Here is a 19,255-nt window from a genome sequence, read left to right on the forward strand (position 1 = left end):
CTCCTGTATATCTGTATATGTCTATAATAATGGCACCGCTTATCTATAATACACCGCTTATCTCCTGTATATCTGTATATATCTATAATAATGGCACCACTTATCTATAATACACCGCTTATCTCCTGTATATCTGTATATGTCTACAATAATGGCACCGCTTATCTATAATACACCGCTTATCTCCTGTATATCTGTATATGTCTACAATAATGGCACCGCTTATCTCCTATATAATCTGTGTATGTCTATAATAATGGCACCGCTTATCTATAATACACCGCTTATCTCCTATATAATCTGTGTATGTCTATAATAATGGCACCACTTATCTATAATGCACCGCTTATCTCCTGTATATCTGTATATGTCTATAATAATGGCACCGCTTATCTATAATACACCGCTTATCTCCTATATAATCTGTGTATGTCTATAATAATGGCACCACTTATCTATAATGGACCGCTTATCTCCTGTATATCTGTATATGTCTATAATAATGGCACCGCTTATCTATAATACACCGCTTATCTCCTGTATATCTGTATATGTCTACAATAATGGCACCGCTTATCTCCTGAATATCTGTATATGTCTATAATAATGGCACCGCTTATCTATAATACACCGCTTATCTCCTGTATATCTGTATATATCTATAATAATGGCACCGCTTATCTATACTACACCGCTTATCTCCTGTATATCTGTATATGTCTATAATAATGACACCGCTTATCTATAATACACCGCTTATCTCCTGTATATCTGTATATGTCTATATTAATGGCACCGCTTATCTATAATACACCGCTTATCTCCTGTATATCTGTATATATCTATAATAATGGCACCGCTTATCTATAATACACCGCTTATCTCCTGTATATCTGTATAATAATGGCACCGCTTATCTATAATACACCGCTTATCTCCTATATAATCTGTGTATGTCTATAATAATGGCACCGCTTATCTTTAATACACCGCTTATCTCCTGTATATCTGTATATGTCTATAATAATGGCACCGCTTATCTATAATACACCGCTTATCTCCTGTATATCTGTATATGTCTACAATAATGGCACCGCTTATCTCCTGTATATCTGTATATGTCTATAATAATGGCACCGCTTATCTATAATACACCGCTTATCTCCTGTATATCTGTATATATCTATAATAATGGCACCGCTTATCTATACTACACCGCTTATCTCCTGTATATCTGTATATGTCTATAATAATGACACCGCTTATCTATAATACACCGCTTATCTCCTGTATATCTGTATATGTCTATATTAATGGCACCGCTTATCTATAATACACCGCTTATCTCCTGTATATCTGTATATATCTATAATAATGGCACCGCTTATCTATAATACACCGCTTATCTCCTGTATATCTGTATAATAATGGCACCGCTTATCTATAATACACCGCTTATCTCCTGTATATCTGTATATGTCTACAATAATGGCACCGCTTATCTCCTGTATATATGTGTATGTCTATAATAATGGCACCGCTTATCTATAATACACCGCTTATCTCCTGTATATCTGTATATGTCTATAATAATGACACCGCTTATCTATAATACACCGCTTATCTCCTGTATATCTGTAAATGTCTATAATAATGGCACCGCTTATCTATAATACACCGCTTATCTCCTGTAGATCTGTGTATGTCTACAATAATGGCACCGCTTATCTATAATACACCGCTTATCTCCTGTATATCTGTATATGTATATAATAATGGCGCCGCTTATCTATAATACACCGCTTATCTCCTATATATCTGTACATGTCTATAATAATGGCACCGCTTATCTATAATACACCGCTTATCTCCTGTATATCTGTGTATGTCTATAATAATGACACCACTTATCTATAATACACCGCTTATCTCCTATATATCTGTACATGTCTATAATAATGGCACCGCTTATCTATACTACACCGCTTATCTCCTGTATATCTGTATATGTCTATAATAATGACACCGCTTATCTATAATACACCGCTTATCTCCTGTATATCTGTAAATGTCTATAATAATGGCACCGCTTATCTATAATACACCGCTTATCTCCTGTAGATCTGTGTATGTCTACAATAATGGCACCGCTTATCTATAATACACCGCTTATCTCCTGTATATCTGTATATGTCTATAATAATGGCGCCGCTTATCTATAATACACCGCTTATCTCCTATATATCTGTACATGTCTATAATAATGGCACCGCTTATCTATAATACACCGCTTATCTCCTGTATATCTGTGTATGTCTATAATAATGACACCACTTATCTATAATACACCGCTTATCTCCTATATATCTGTATATATCTATAATAATGGCACCGCTTATCTATAATACACCGCTTATCTCCTATATATCTGTATATGTCTATAATAATGGCACCGCTTATCTATAATACACCGCTTATCTCCTGTATATCTGTGTATGTCTATAATAATGGCACCGCTTATCTATAATACACCGCTTATCTCCTGTATATCTGTGTATGTCTATAATAATGGCACCGCTTATCTATAATACACCGCTTATCTCCTGTATATCTGTATATATCTATAATAATGGCACCGCTTATCTATAATACACCGCTTATCTCCTGTATATCTGTGTATGTCTATAATAATGGCACCGCTTATCTATAATACACCGCTTATCTCCTATATATCTGTATATGTCTATAATAATGGCACCGCTTATCTATAATACACAGCTTATCTCCTATATATCTGTATATGTCTATAATAATGGCACCGCTTATCTATAATACACCGCTTATCTCCTATATATCTGTATATGTCTATAATAATGGCACCGCTTATCTATAATACACCGCTTATCTCCTATATATCTGTATATGTCTATAATAATGGCACCGCTTATCTATAATACACCGCTTATCTCCTATATATCTGTATATGTCTATAATAATGGCACCGCTTATCTATAATACACCGCTTATCTCCTATATATCTGTATATGTCTATAATAATGGCACCGCTTATCTATAATACACCGCTTATCTCCTGTATATCTGTGTATGTCTATAATAATGACACCACTTATCTATAATACACCGCTTATCTCCTATATATCTGTACATGTCTATAATAATGGCACCGCTTATCTATACTACACCGCTTATCTCCTGTATATCTGTATATGTCTATAATAATGACACCGCTTATCTATAATACACCGCTTATCTCCTGTATATCTGTAAATGTCTATAATAATGGCACCGCTTATCTATAATACACCGCTTATCTCCTGTAGATCTGTGTATGTCTACAATAATGGCACCGCTTATCTATAATACACCGCTTATCTCCTGTATATCTGTATATGTCTATAATAATGGCGCCGCTTATCTATAATACACCGCTTATCTCCTATATATCTGTACATGTCTATAATAATGGCACCGCTTATCTATAATACACCGCTTATCTCCTGTATATCTGTGTATGTCTATAATAATGACACCACTTATCTATAATACACCGCTTATCTCCTATATATCTGTATATATCTATAATAATGGCACCGCTTATCTATAATACACCGCTTATCTCCTATATATCTGTATATGTCTATAATAATGGCACCGCTTATCTATAATACACCGCTTATCTCCTGTATATCTGTGTATGTCTATAATAATGGCACCGCTTATCTATAATACACCGCTTATCTCCTGTATATCTGTGTATGTCTATAATAATGGCACCGCTTATCTATAATACACCGCTTATCTCCTGTATATCTGTATATATCTATAATAATGGCACCGCTTATCTATAATACACCGCTTATCTCCTGTATATCTGTGTATGTCTATAATAATGGCACCGCTTATCTATAATACACCGCTTATCTCCTATATATCTGTATATGTCTATAATAATGGCACCGCTTATCTATAATACACAGCTTATCTCCTATATATCTGTATATGTCTATAATAATGGCACCGCTTATCTATAATACACCGCTTATCTCCTATATATCTGTATATGTCTATAATAATGGCACCGCTTATCTATAATACACCGCTTATCTCCTATATATCTGTATATGTCTATAATAATGGCACCGCTTATCTATAATACACCGCTTATCTCCTATATATCTGTATAATAATGGCACCGCTTATCTATAATACACCGCTTATCTCCTGTATATCTGTATATGTCTATAATAATGGCACCGCTTATCTATAATACACCGCTTATCTCCTATATATCTGTATAATAATGACACCGCTTATCTTTAATACACCGCTTATCTCCTATATATCTGTATAATAATGGCACCGCTTATCTTTAATACACCGCTTATCTCCTGTATATCTGTATATGTCTATAATAATGGCACCGCTTATCTATAATACACCGCTTATCTCCTGTATATCTGTATATGTCTATAATAATGGCACCGCTTATCTATAATACACCGCTTATCTCCTATATATCTGTATAATAATGACACCGCTTATCTTTAATACACCGCTTATCTCCTATATATCTGTATAATAATGGCACCGCTTATCTTTAATACACCGCTTATCTCCTGTATATCTGTGTATATCTATAATAATGACACCGCTTATCTATAATACACCGCTTATCTCCTGTATATCTGTGTATGTCTATAATAATGGCACCGCTTATCTATAATACACCGCTTATCTCCTGTATATCTGTGTATATCTATAATAATGACACCGCTTATCTATAATACACCGCTTATCTCCTGTATATCTGTGTATGTCTATAATAATGGCACCGCTTATCTATAATACACCGCTTATCTCCTGTATATCTGTATATATCTATAATAATGGCACCGCTTATCTATAATACACCGCTTATCTCCTGTATATCTGTATATGTCTATAATAATGGCACCGCTTATCTATAATACACCGCTTATCTCCTATATATCTGTATATGTCTATAATAATGGCACCGCTTATCTATAATACACCGCTTATCTCCTATATATCTGTATATGTCTATAATAATGGCACCGCTTATCTATAATACACCGCTTATCTCCTATATATCTGTATATGTCTATAATAATGGCACCGCTTATCTATAATACACCGCTTATCTCCTGTATATCTGTGTATGTCTATAATAATGGCACCGCTTATCTATAATACACCGCTTATCTCCTGTATATCTGTATATGTCTATAATAATGGCACCGCTTATCTATAATACACCGCTTATCTCCTGTATATCTGTATATGTCTATAATAATGGCACCGCTTATCTATAATACACCGCTTATCTCCTATATATCTGTATAATAATGGCACCGCTTATCTATAATACACCGCTTATCTCCTGTATATCTGTATATGTCTATAATAATGGCACCGCTTATCTATAATACACCGCTTATCTCCTATATATCTGTATAATAATGACACCGCTTATCTTTAATACACCGCTTATCTCCTGTATATCTGTATATGTCTATAATAATGGCACCGCTTATCTATAATACACCGCTTATCTCCTATATATCTGTATATGTCTATAATAATGGCACCGCTTATCTATAATACACCGCTTATCTCCTGTATATCTGTGTATGTCTATAATAATGGCACCGCTTATCTATAATACACCGCTTATCTCCTATATATCTGTATATGTCTATAATAATGGCACCGCTTATCTATAATACACCGCTTATCTCCTATATATCTGTATAATAATGGCACCGCTTATCTTTAATACACCGCTTATCTCCTGTATATCTGTATATGTCTATAATAATGGCACCGCTTATCTATAATACACCGCTTATCTCCTATATATCTGTATATGTCTATAATAATGGCACCGCTTATCTATAATACACCGCTTATCTCCTGTATATCTGTGTATGTCTATAATAATGGCACCGCTTATCTATAATACACCGCTTATCTCCTGTATATCTGTGTATGTCTATAATAATGGCACCGCTTATCTATAATACACCGCTTATCTCCTGTATATCTGTGTATATCTATAATAATGACACCGCTTATCTATAATACACCGCTTATCTCCTGTATATTTGTGTATGTCTATAATAATGGCACCGCTTATCTATAATACACCGCTTATCTCCTGTATATCTGTATATATCTATAATAATGGCACCGCTTATCTATAATACACCGCTTATCTCCTGTATATTTGTGTATGTCTATAATAATGGCACCGCTTATCTATAATACACCGCTTATCTCCTGTATATCTGTGTATGTCTATAATAATGGTACCGCTTATCTATAATACACCGCTTATCTCCTATATATCTGTATATGTCTATAATAATGGCACCGCTTATCTATAATACACCGCTTATCTCCTATATATCTGTATATGTCTATAATAATGGCACCGCTTATCTATAATACACCGCTTATCTCCTATATATCTGTATATGTCTATAATAATGGCACCGCTTATCTATAATACACCGCTTATCTCCTATATATCTGTATAATAATGGCACCGCTTATCTATAATACACCGCTTATCTCCTGTATATCTGTATATGTCTATAATAATGGCACCGCTTATCTATAATACACCGCTTATCTCCTATATATCTGTATAATAATGACACCGCTTATCTTTAATACACCGCTTATCTCCTATATATCTGTATAATAATGGCACCGCTTATCTTTAATACACCGCTTATCTCCTGTATATCTGTATATGTCTATAATAATGGCACCGCTTATCTATAATACACCGCTTATCTCCTGTATATCTGTATATGTCTATAATAATGGCACCGCTTATCTATAATACACCGCTTATCTCCTGTATATTTGTGTATGTCTATAATAATGGCACCGCTTATCTATAATACACCGCTTATCTCCTATATATCTGTGTATGTCTATAATAATGGCACCGCTTATCTATAATACACCGCTTATCTCCTGTGTATCTGTGTATGTCTATAATAATGGCACCGCTTATCTATAATACACCGCTTATCTCCTGTATATCTGTGTATGTCTATAATAAAGGCACCGCTTATCTATAATACACCGCTTATCTCCTGTATATCTGTGTATGTCTATAATAATGGCACCGCTTATCTATAATACACCGCTTATCTCCTGTATATCTGTATATGTCTATAATAATGGCACCGCTTATCACCTGTATATCTGTATATATCTATAATAATGGCACCACTTATCTATAATACACCGCTTATCTCCTGTATATCTGTATATGTCTATAATAATGGCACCGCTTATCTATAATGCACCGCTTATCTCCTATATAGCTGTATATGTCTATAATAATGGCACCGCTTATCTATAATACACCGCTTATCTCCTGTATATCTGTATATATCTATAATAATGGCACCGCTTATCTATAATACACCGCTTATCTCCTGTATATCTGTGTATGTCTATAATAATGGCACCGCTTATCTATAATACACCGCTTATCTCCTGTATATCTGTATATATCTATAATAATGGCACCGCTTATCTATAATACACCGCTTATCTCCTGTATATCTGTATAATAATGGCACCGCTTATCTATAATACACCGCTTATCTCCTGTATATCTGTATATGTCTACAATAATGGCACCGCTTATCTATAATACACCGCTTATCTCCTGTATATCTGTATATGTCTATAATAATGGCACCGCTTATCTATAATACACAGCTTATCTCCTATATATCTGTATATGTCTATAATAATGGCACCGCTTATCTATAATACACCGCTTATCTCCTATATATCTGTATATGTCTATAATAATGGCACCGCTTATCTATAATACACCGCTTATCTCCTATATATCTGTATAATAATGGCACCGCTTATCTATAATACACCGCTTATCTCCTGTATATCTGTATATGTCTATAATAATGGCACCGCTTATCTATAATACACCGCTTATCTCCTATATATCTGTATAATAATGACACCGCTTATCTTTAATACACCGCTTATCTCCTATATATCTGTATAATAATGGCACCGCTTATCTTTAATACACCGCTTATCTCCTGTATATCTGTATATGTCTATAATAATGGCACCGCTTATCTATAATACACCGCTTATCTCCTGTATATCTGTATATGTCTATAATAATGGCACCGCTTATCTATAATACACCGCTTATCTCCTATATATCTGTATAATAATGACACCGCTTATCTTTAATACACCGCTTATCTCCTATATATCTGTATAATAATGGCACCGCTTATCTTTAATACACCGCTTATCTCCTGTATATCTGTGTATATCTATAATAATGACACCGCTTATCTATAATACACCGCTTATCTCCTGTATATCTGTGTATGTCTATAATAATGGCACCGCTTATCTATAATACACCGCTTATCTCCTGTATATCTGTGTATATCTATAATAATGACACCGCTTATCTATAATACACCGCTTATCTCCTGTATATCTGTGTATGTCTATAATAATGGCACCGCTTATCTATAATACACCGCTTATCTCCTGTATATCTGTATATATCTATAATAATGGCACCGCTTATCTATAATACACCGCTTATCTCCTGTATATCTGTATATGTCTATAATAATGGCACCGCTTATCTATAATACACCGCTTATCTCCTATATATCTGTATATGTCTATAATAATGGCACCGCTTATCTATAATACACCGCTTATCTCCTATATATCTGTATATGTCTATAATAATGGCACCGCTTATCTATAATACACCGCTTATCTCCTATATATCTGTATATGTCTATAATAATGGCACCGCTTATCTATAATACACCGCTTATCTCCTATATATCTGTATAATAATGACACCGCTTATCTTTAATACACCGCTTATCTCCTGTATATCTGTATATGTCTATAATAATGGCACCGCTTATCTATAATACACCGCTTATCTCCTATATATCTGTATATGTCTATAATAATGGCACCGCTTATCTATAATGCACCGCTTATCTCCTGTATATCTGTGTATGTCTATAATAATGGCACCGCTTATCTATAATACACCGCTTATCTCCTATATATCTGTATATGTCTATAATAATGGCACCGCTTATCTATAATACACCGCTTATCTCCTATATATCTGTATAATAATGGCACCGCTTATCTTTAATACACCGCTTATCTCCTGTATATCTGTATATGTCTATAATAATGGCACCGCTTATCTATAATACACCGCTTATCTCCTATATATCTGTATATGTCTATAATAATGGCACCGCTTATCTATAATACACCGCTTATCTCCTGTATATCTGTGTATGTCTATAATAATGGCACCGCTTATCTATAATACACCGCTTATCTCCTGTATATCTGTGTATGTCTATAATAATGGCACCGCTTATCTATAATACACCGCTTATCTCCTGTATATCTGTGTATATCTATAATAATGACACCGCTTATCTATAATATACCGCTTATCTCCTCTATATTTGTGTATGTCTATAATAATGGCACCGCTTATCTATAATACACCGCTTATCTCCTGTATATCTGTGTATGTCTATAATAATGGCACCGCTTATCTATAATACACCGCTTATCTCCTATATATCTGTATATGTCTATAATAATGGCACCGCTTATCTATAATACACCGCTTATCTCCTATATATCTGTATATGTCTATAATAATGGCACCGCTTATCTATAATACACCGCTTATCTCCTATATATCTGTATATGTCTATAATAATGGCACCGCTTATCTATAATACACCGCTTATCTCCTATATATCTGTATAATAATGGCACCGCTTATCTATAATACACCGCTTATCTCCTGTATATCTGTATATGTCTATAATAATGGCACCGCTTATCTATAATACACCGCTTATCTCCTATATATCTGTATAATAATGACACCGCTTATCTTTAATACACCGCTTATCTCCTATATATCTGTATAATAATGGCACCGCTTATCTATAATACACCGCTTATCTCCTATATATCTGTATATGTCTATAATAATGGCACCGCTTATCTATAATACACCGCTTATCTCCTATATATCTGTATAATAATGGCACCGCTTATCTTTAATACACCGCTTATCTCCTGTATATCTGTATATGTCTATAATAATGGCACCGCTTATCTATAATACACCGCTTATCTCCTATATATCTGTATATGTCTATAATAATGGCACCGCTTATCTATAATACACCGCTTATCTCCTGTATATCTGTGTATGTCTATAATAATGGCACCGCTTATCTATAATACACCGCTTATCTCCTGTATATCTGTGTATGTCTATAATAATGGCACCGCTTATCTATAATACACCGCTTATCTCCTGTATATCTGTGTATATCTATAATAATGACACCGCTTATCTATAATACACCGCTTATCTCCTGTATATTTGTGTATGTCTATAATAATGGCACCGCTTATCTATAATACACCGCTTATCTCCTGTATATCTGTGTATGTCTATAATAATGGCACCGCTTATCTATAATACACCGCTTATCTCCTATATATCTGTATATGTCTATAATAATGGCACCGCTTATCTATAATACACCGCTTATCTCCTATATATCTGTATATGTCTATAATAATGGCACCGCTTATCTATAATACACCGCTTATCTCCTGTATATCTGTGTATGTCTATAATAATGGCACCGCTTATCTATAATACACCGCTTATCTCCTATATATCTGTATATGTCTATAATAATGGCACCGCTTATCTATAATACACCGCTTATCTCCTATATATCTGTATAATAATGGCACCGCTTATCTTTAATACACCGCTTATCTCCTGTATATCTGTATATGTCTATAATAATGGCACCGCTTATCTATAATACACCGCTTATCTCCTATATATCTGTATATGTCTATAATAATGGCACCGCTTATCTATAATACACCGCTTATCTCCTGTATATCTGTGTATGTCTATAATAATGGCACCGCTTATCTATAATACACCGCTTATCTCCTGTATATCTGTGTATGTCTATAATAATGGCACCGCTTATCTATAATACACCGCTTATCTCCTGTATATCTGTGTATATCTATAATAATGACACCGCTTATCTATAATATACCGCTTATCTCCTCTATATTTGTGTATGTCTATAATAATGGCACCGCTTATCTATAATACACCGCTTATCTCCTGTATATCTGTGTATGTCTATAATAATGGCACCGCTTATCTATAATACACCGCTTATCTCCTATATATCTGTATATGTCTATAATAATGGCACCGCTTATCTATAATACACCGCTTATCTCCTATATATCTGTATATGTCTATAATAATGGCACCGCTTATCTATAATACACCGCTTATCTCCTATATATCTGTATATGTCTATAATAATGGCACCGCTTATCTATAATACACCGCTTATCTCCTATATATCTGTATAATAATGGCACCGCTTATCTATAATACACCGCTTATCTCCTGTATATCTGTATATGTCTATAATAATGGCACCGCTTATCTATAATACACCGCTTATCTCCTATATATCTGTATAATAATGACACCGCTTATCTTTAATACACCGCTTATCTCCTATATATCTGTATAATAATGGCACCGCTTATCTATAATACACCGCTTATCTCCTATATATCTGTATATGTCTATAATAATGGCACCGCTTATCTATAATACACCGCTTATCTCCTATATATCTGTATAATAATGGCACCGCTTATCTTTAATACACCGCTTATCTCCTGTATATCTGTATATGTCTATAATAATGGCACCGCTTATCTATAATACACCGCTTATCTCCTATATATCTGTATATGTCTATAATAATGGCACCGCTTATCTATAATACACCGCTTATCTCCTGTATATCTGTGTATGTCTATAATAATGGCACCGCTTATCTATAATACACCGCTTATCTCCTGTATATCTGTGTATGTCTATAATAATGGCACCGCTTATCTATAATACACCGCTTATCTCCTGTATATCTGTGTATATCTATAATAATGACACCGCTTATCTATAATACACCGCTTATCTCCTGTATATTTGTGTATGTCTATAATAATGGCACCGCTTATCTATAATACACCGCTTATCTCCTGTATATCTGTGTATGTCTATAATAATGGCACCGCTTATCTATAATACACCGCTTATCTCCTATATATCTGTATATGTCTATAATAATGGCACCGCTTATCTATAATACACCGCTTATCTCCTATATATCTGTATAATAATGGCACCGCTTATCTTTAATACACCGCTTATCTCCTGTATATCTGTATATGTCTATAATAATGGCACCGCTTATCTATAATACACCGCTTATCTCCTGTATATCTGTGTATGTCTATAATAATGGCACCGCTTATCTATAATACACCGCTTATCTCCTATATATCTGTATATGTCTATAATAATGGCACCGCTTATCTATAATACACCGCTTATCTCCTATATATCTGTATATGTCTATAATAATGGCACCGCTTATCTATAATACACCGCTTATCTCCTATATATCTGTATATGTCTATAATAATGGCACCGCTTATCTATAATACACCGCTTATCTCCTATATATCTGTATAATAATGGCACCGCTTATCTTTAATACACCGCTTATCTCCTGTATATCTGTATATGTCTATAATAATGGCACCGCTTATCTATAATACACCGCTTATCTCCTGTATATCTGTATATGTCTATAATAATGGCACTGCTTATCTATAATACACCGCTTATCTCCTGTATATTTGTGTATGTCTATAATAATGGCACCGCTTATCTATAATACACCGCTTATCTCCTGTGTATCTGTGTATGTCTATAATAATGGCACCGCTTATCTATAATACACCGCTTATCTCCTGTATATCTGTGTATGTCTATAATAAAGGCACCGCTTATCTATAATACACCGCTTATCTCCTGTATATCTGTGTATGTCTATAATAATGGCACCGCTTATCTATAATACACCGCTTATCTCCTGTATATCTGTATATGTCTATAATAATGGCACCGCTTATCACCTGTATATCTGTATATATCTATAATAATGGCACCACTTATCTATAATACACCGCTTATCTCCTGTATATCTGTATATGTCTATAATAATGGCACCGCTTATCTATAATGCACCGCTTATCTCCTATATAGCTGTATATGTCTATAATAATGGCACCGCTTATCTATAATACACCGCTTATCTCCTGTATATCTGTATATATCTATAATAATGGCACCGCTTATCTATAATACACCGCTTATCTCCTGTATATCTGTGTATGTCTATAATAATGGCACCGCTTATCTATAATACACCGCTTATCTCCTGTATATCTGTATATATCTATAATAATGGCACCGCTTATCTATAATACACCGCTTATCTCCTGTATATCTGTATAATAATGGCACCGCTTATCTATAATACACCGCTTATCTCCTGTATATCTGTATATGTCTACAATAATGGCACCGCTTATCTATAATACACCGCTTATCTCCTGTATATCTGTATATGTCTATAATAATGGCACCGCTTATCTATAATACACCGCTTATCTCCTGTATATATGTGTATGTCTATAATAATGGCACCGCTTATCTATAATACACCGCTTATCTCCTGTATATCTGTGTATGTCTATAATAATGACACCGCTTATCTATACTACACCGCTTATCTCCTGTATATCTGTATAATAATGACACCGCTTATCTATAATACACCGCTTATCTCCTGTATATCTGTGTATGTCTATAATAATGACACCGCTTATCTATAATACACCGCTTATCTCCTGTATATCTGTATATATCTATAATAATGACACCGCTTATCTATAATACACCGCTTATCTCCTGTATATCTGTAAATGTCTATAATAATGGCACCGCTTATCTATAATACACCGCTTATCTCCTGTAGATCTGTGTATGTCTATAATAATGGCACCGCTTATCTATAATACACCGCTTATCTCCTGTATATCTGTATATGTCTATAATAATGGCGCCGCTTATCTATTATACACCGCTTATCTCCTATATATCTGTACATGTCTATAATAATGGCACCGCTTATCTATAATACACCGCTTATCTCCTGTATATCTGTATATGTCTATAATAATGACACCGCTTATCTATAATACACCGCTTATCTCCTATATATCTGTACATGTCTATAATAATGGCACCGCTTATCTATAATACACCGCTTATCTCCTATATATCTGTACATGTCTATAATAATGGCACCGCTTATCTATAATACACCGCTTATCTCCTGTATATCTGTATATGTCTATAATAATGACACCGCTTATCTATAATACACCGCTTATCTCCTATATATCTGTACATGTCTATAATAATGGCACCGCTTATCTATAATACACCGCTTATCTCCTATATATCTGTATATGTCTATAATAATGACACCACTTATCTATAATACACCGCTTATCTCCTATATATCTGTACATGTCTATAATAATGGCACCGCTTATCTATAATACACCGCTTATCTCCTGTATATCTGTATATGTCTATAATAATGACACCACTTATCTATAATACACCGCTTATCTCCTATATATCTGTACATGTCTATAATAATGGCACCGCTTATCTATAATACACCGCTTATCTCCTATATATCTGTACATGTCTATAATAATGGCACCGCTTATCTTTAATACACCGCTTATCTCCTGTATATCTGTATATGTCTATAATAATGGCACCGCTTATCTATAATACACCGCTTATCTCCTGTATATCTGTGTATGTCTATAATAATGGCACTGCTTATCTATAATACACCGCTTATCTCCTGTATATCTGTGTATGTCTATAATAATGGCACCGCTTATCTATAATACACCGCTTATCTCCTGTATATCTGTGTATGTCTATAATAATGGCACCGCTTATCTATAATACACCGCTTATCTCCTGTATATCTGTGTATATCTATAATAATGACACCGCTTATCTATAATACACCGCTTATCTCCTGTATATCTGTGTATATCTATAATAATGACACCGCTTATCTATAATACACCGCTTATCTCCTGTATATCTGTGTATGTCTATAATAATGGCACCGCTTATCTATAATACACCGCTTATCTCCTGTATATCTGTATATATCTATAATAATGGCACCGCTTATCTATAATACACCGCTTATCTCCTGTATATCTGTGTAGGTCTATAATAATGGCACCGCTTATCTATAATACACCGCTTATCTCCTATATATCTGTATATGTCTATAATAATGGCACCGCTTATCTATAATACACCGCTTATCTCCTATATATCTGTATATGTCTATAATAATGGCACCGCTTATCTATAATACACCGCTTATCTCCTATATATCTGTATATGTCTATAATAATGGCACCGCTTATCTATAATACACCGCTTATCTCCTATATATCTGTATAATAATGGCACCGCTTATCTATAATACACCGCTTATCTCCTGTATATCTGTATATGTCTATAATAATGGCACCGCTTATCTATAATACACCGCTTATCTCCTATATATCTGTATAATAATGACACCGCTTATCTTTAATACACCGCTTATCTCCTATATATCTGTATAATAATGGCACCGCTTATCTTTAATACACCGCTTATCTCCTGTATATCTGTATATGTCTATAATAATGGCACCGCTTATCTATAATACACCGCTTATCTCCTGTATATCTGTATATGTCTATAATAATGGCACCGCTTATCTATAATACACCGCTTATCTCCTATATATCTGTATAATAATGACACCGCTTATCTTTAATACACCGCTTATCTCCTATATATCTGTATAATAATGGCACCGCTTATCTATAATACACCGCTTATCTCCTGTATATCTGTATATGTCTATAATAATGACACCGCTTATCTATAATACACCGCTTATCTCCTGTATATCTGTGTATATCTATAATAATGACACCGCTTATCTATAATACACCGCTTATCTCCTGTATATCTGTGTATGTCTATAATAATGGCACCGCTTATCTATAATACACCGCTTATCTCCTGTATATCTGTATATGTCTATAATAATGGCACCGCTTATCTATAATACACCGCTTATCTCCTGTATATCTGTATATATCTATAATAATGGCACCGCTTATCTATAATACACCGCTTATCTCCTGTATATCTGTGTATGTCTATAATAATGGCACCGCTTATCTATAATACACCGCTTATCTCCTATATATCTGTATATGTCTATAATAATGGCACCGCTTATCTATAATACACCGCTTATCTCCTATATATCTGTATATGTCTATAATAATGGCACCGCTTATCTATAATACACCGCTTATCTCCTATATATCTGTATATGTCTATAATAATGGCACCGCTTATCTATAATACACCGCTTATCTCCTATATATCTGTATAATAATGGCACCGCTTATCTATAATACACCGCTTATCTCCTGTATATCTGTATATGTCTATAATAATGGCACCGCTTATCTATAATACACCGCTTATCTCCTATATATCTGTATAATAATGACACCGCTTATCTTTAATACACCGCTTATCTCCTATATATCTGTATAATAATGGCACCGCTTATCTTTAATACACCGCTTATCTCCTGTATATCTGTATATGTCTATAATAATGGCACCGCTTATCTATAATACACCGCTTATCTCCTATATATCTGTATATGTCTATAATAATGGCACCGCTTATCTATAATACACCGCTTATCTCCTGTATATCTGTGTATGTCTATAATAATGGCACCGCTTATCTATAATACACCGCTTATCTCCTGTATATCTGTGTATGTCTATAATAATGGCACCGCTTATCTATAATACACCGCTTATCTCCTGTATATCTGTGTATATCTATAATAATGACACCGCTTATCTATAATACACCGCTTATCTCCTGTATATCTGTGTATGTCTATAATAATGGCACCGCTTATCTATAATACACCGCTTATCTCCTGTATATCTGTATATATCTATAATAATGGCACCGCTTATCTATAATACACCGCTTATCTCCTGTATATCTGTGTATGTCTATAATAATGGCACCGCTTATCTATAATACACCGCTTATCTCCTATATATCTGTATATGTCTATAATAATGGCACCGCTTATCTATAATACACCGCTTATCTCCTATATATCTGTATATGTCTATAATAATGGCACCGCTTATCTATAATACACCGCTTATCTCCTATATATCTGTATATGTCTATAATAATGGCACCGCTTATCTATAATACACAGCTTATCTCCTATATATCTGTATAATAATGGCACCGCTTATCTTTAATACACCGCTTATCTCCTGTATATCTGTATATGTCTATAATAATGGCACCGCTTATCTATAATACACCGCTTATCTCCTGTATATCTGTATATGTCTATAATAATGGCACCGCTTATCTATAATACACCGCTTATCTCCTGTATATCTGTATATGTCTATAATAATGGCACCGCTTATCTATAATACACCGCTTATCTCCTGTATATTTGTGTATGTCTATAATAATGGCACCGCTTATCTATAATACACCGCTTATCTCCTATATATCTGTGTATGTCTATAATAATGGCACCGCTTATCTATAATACACCGCTTATCTCCTGTATATCTGTGTATGTCTATAATAATGGCACCGCTTATCTATAATACACCGCTTATCTCCTGTATATCTGTGTATGTCTATAATAAAGGCACCGCTTATCTATAATACACCGCTTATCTCCTGTATATCTGTGTATGTCTATAATAATGGCACCGCTTATCTATAATACACCGCTTATCTCCTGTATATCTGTATATGTCTATAATAATGGCACCGCTTATCACCTGTATATCTGTATATATCTATAATAATGGCACCACTTATCTATAATACACCGCTTATCTCCTGTGTATATCTGTATATGTCTATAATAATGGCACCGCTTATCTATAATACACCGCTTATCTCCTGTATATCTGTATATGTCTATAATAATGGCACCGCTTATCACCTGTATATCTGTATATATCTATAATAATGGCACCACTTATCTATAATACACCGCTTATCTCCTGTATATCTGTATATGTCTATAATAATGGCACCGCTTATCTATAATGCACCGCTTATCTCCTATATAGCTGTATATGTCTATAATAATGGCACCGCTTATCTATAATACACCGCTTATCTCCTGTATATCTGTATATATCTATAATAATGGCACCGCTTATCTATAATACACCGCTTATCTCCTGTATATCTGTGTATGTCTATAATAATGGCACCGCTTATCTATAATACACCGCTTATCTCCTATATATCTGTATATGTCTATAATACTGGCACCACTTTTCTATAATACACCGCTTATCTCCTGTATATCTGTATATGTCTATAATACTGGCACCACTTATCTATAATACACCGCTTATCTCCTATATATCTGTATATGTCTATAATACTGGCACCACTTTTCTATAATACACCGCTTATCTCCTGTATATCTGTATATGTCTATAATAATGGCACCGCTTATCTATAATACACCGCTTATCTCCTGTATATCTGTATATGTCTATAATAATGGCACCGCTTATCTATAATACACCGCTTATCTCCTATATATCTGTATAATAATGGCACCGCTTATCTATAATACACCGCTTATCTCCTGTATATTTGTGTATGTCTATAATAATGACACCGCTTATCTATAATACACCGCTTATCTCCTATATATCTGTATATGTCTATAATAATGGCACCGCTTATCTATAATACACCGCTTATCTCCTATATATCTGTATAATAATGGCACCGCTTATCTATAATACACCGCTTATCTCCTGTATATTTGTGTATGTCTATAATAATGACACCGCTTATCTATAATACACCGCTTATCTCCTATATATCTGTACATGTCTATAATAATGGCACCGCTTATCTATAATACACCGCTTATCTCCTATATATCTGTATAATAATGGCACCGCTTATCTATAATACACCGCT

The sequence above is a fragment of the Ranitomeya imitator genome, chromosome 3 (genome assembly GCF_032444005.1).
Source record: "Ranitomeya imitator isolate aRanImi1 chromosome 3, aRanImi1.pri, whole genome shotgun sequence".
NCBI lineage: Eukaryota > Metazoa > Chordata > Amphibia > Anura > Dendrobatidae > Ranitomeya > Ranitomeya imitator.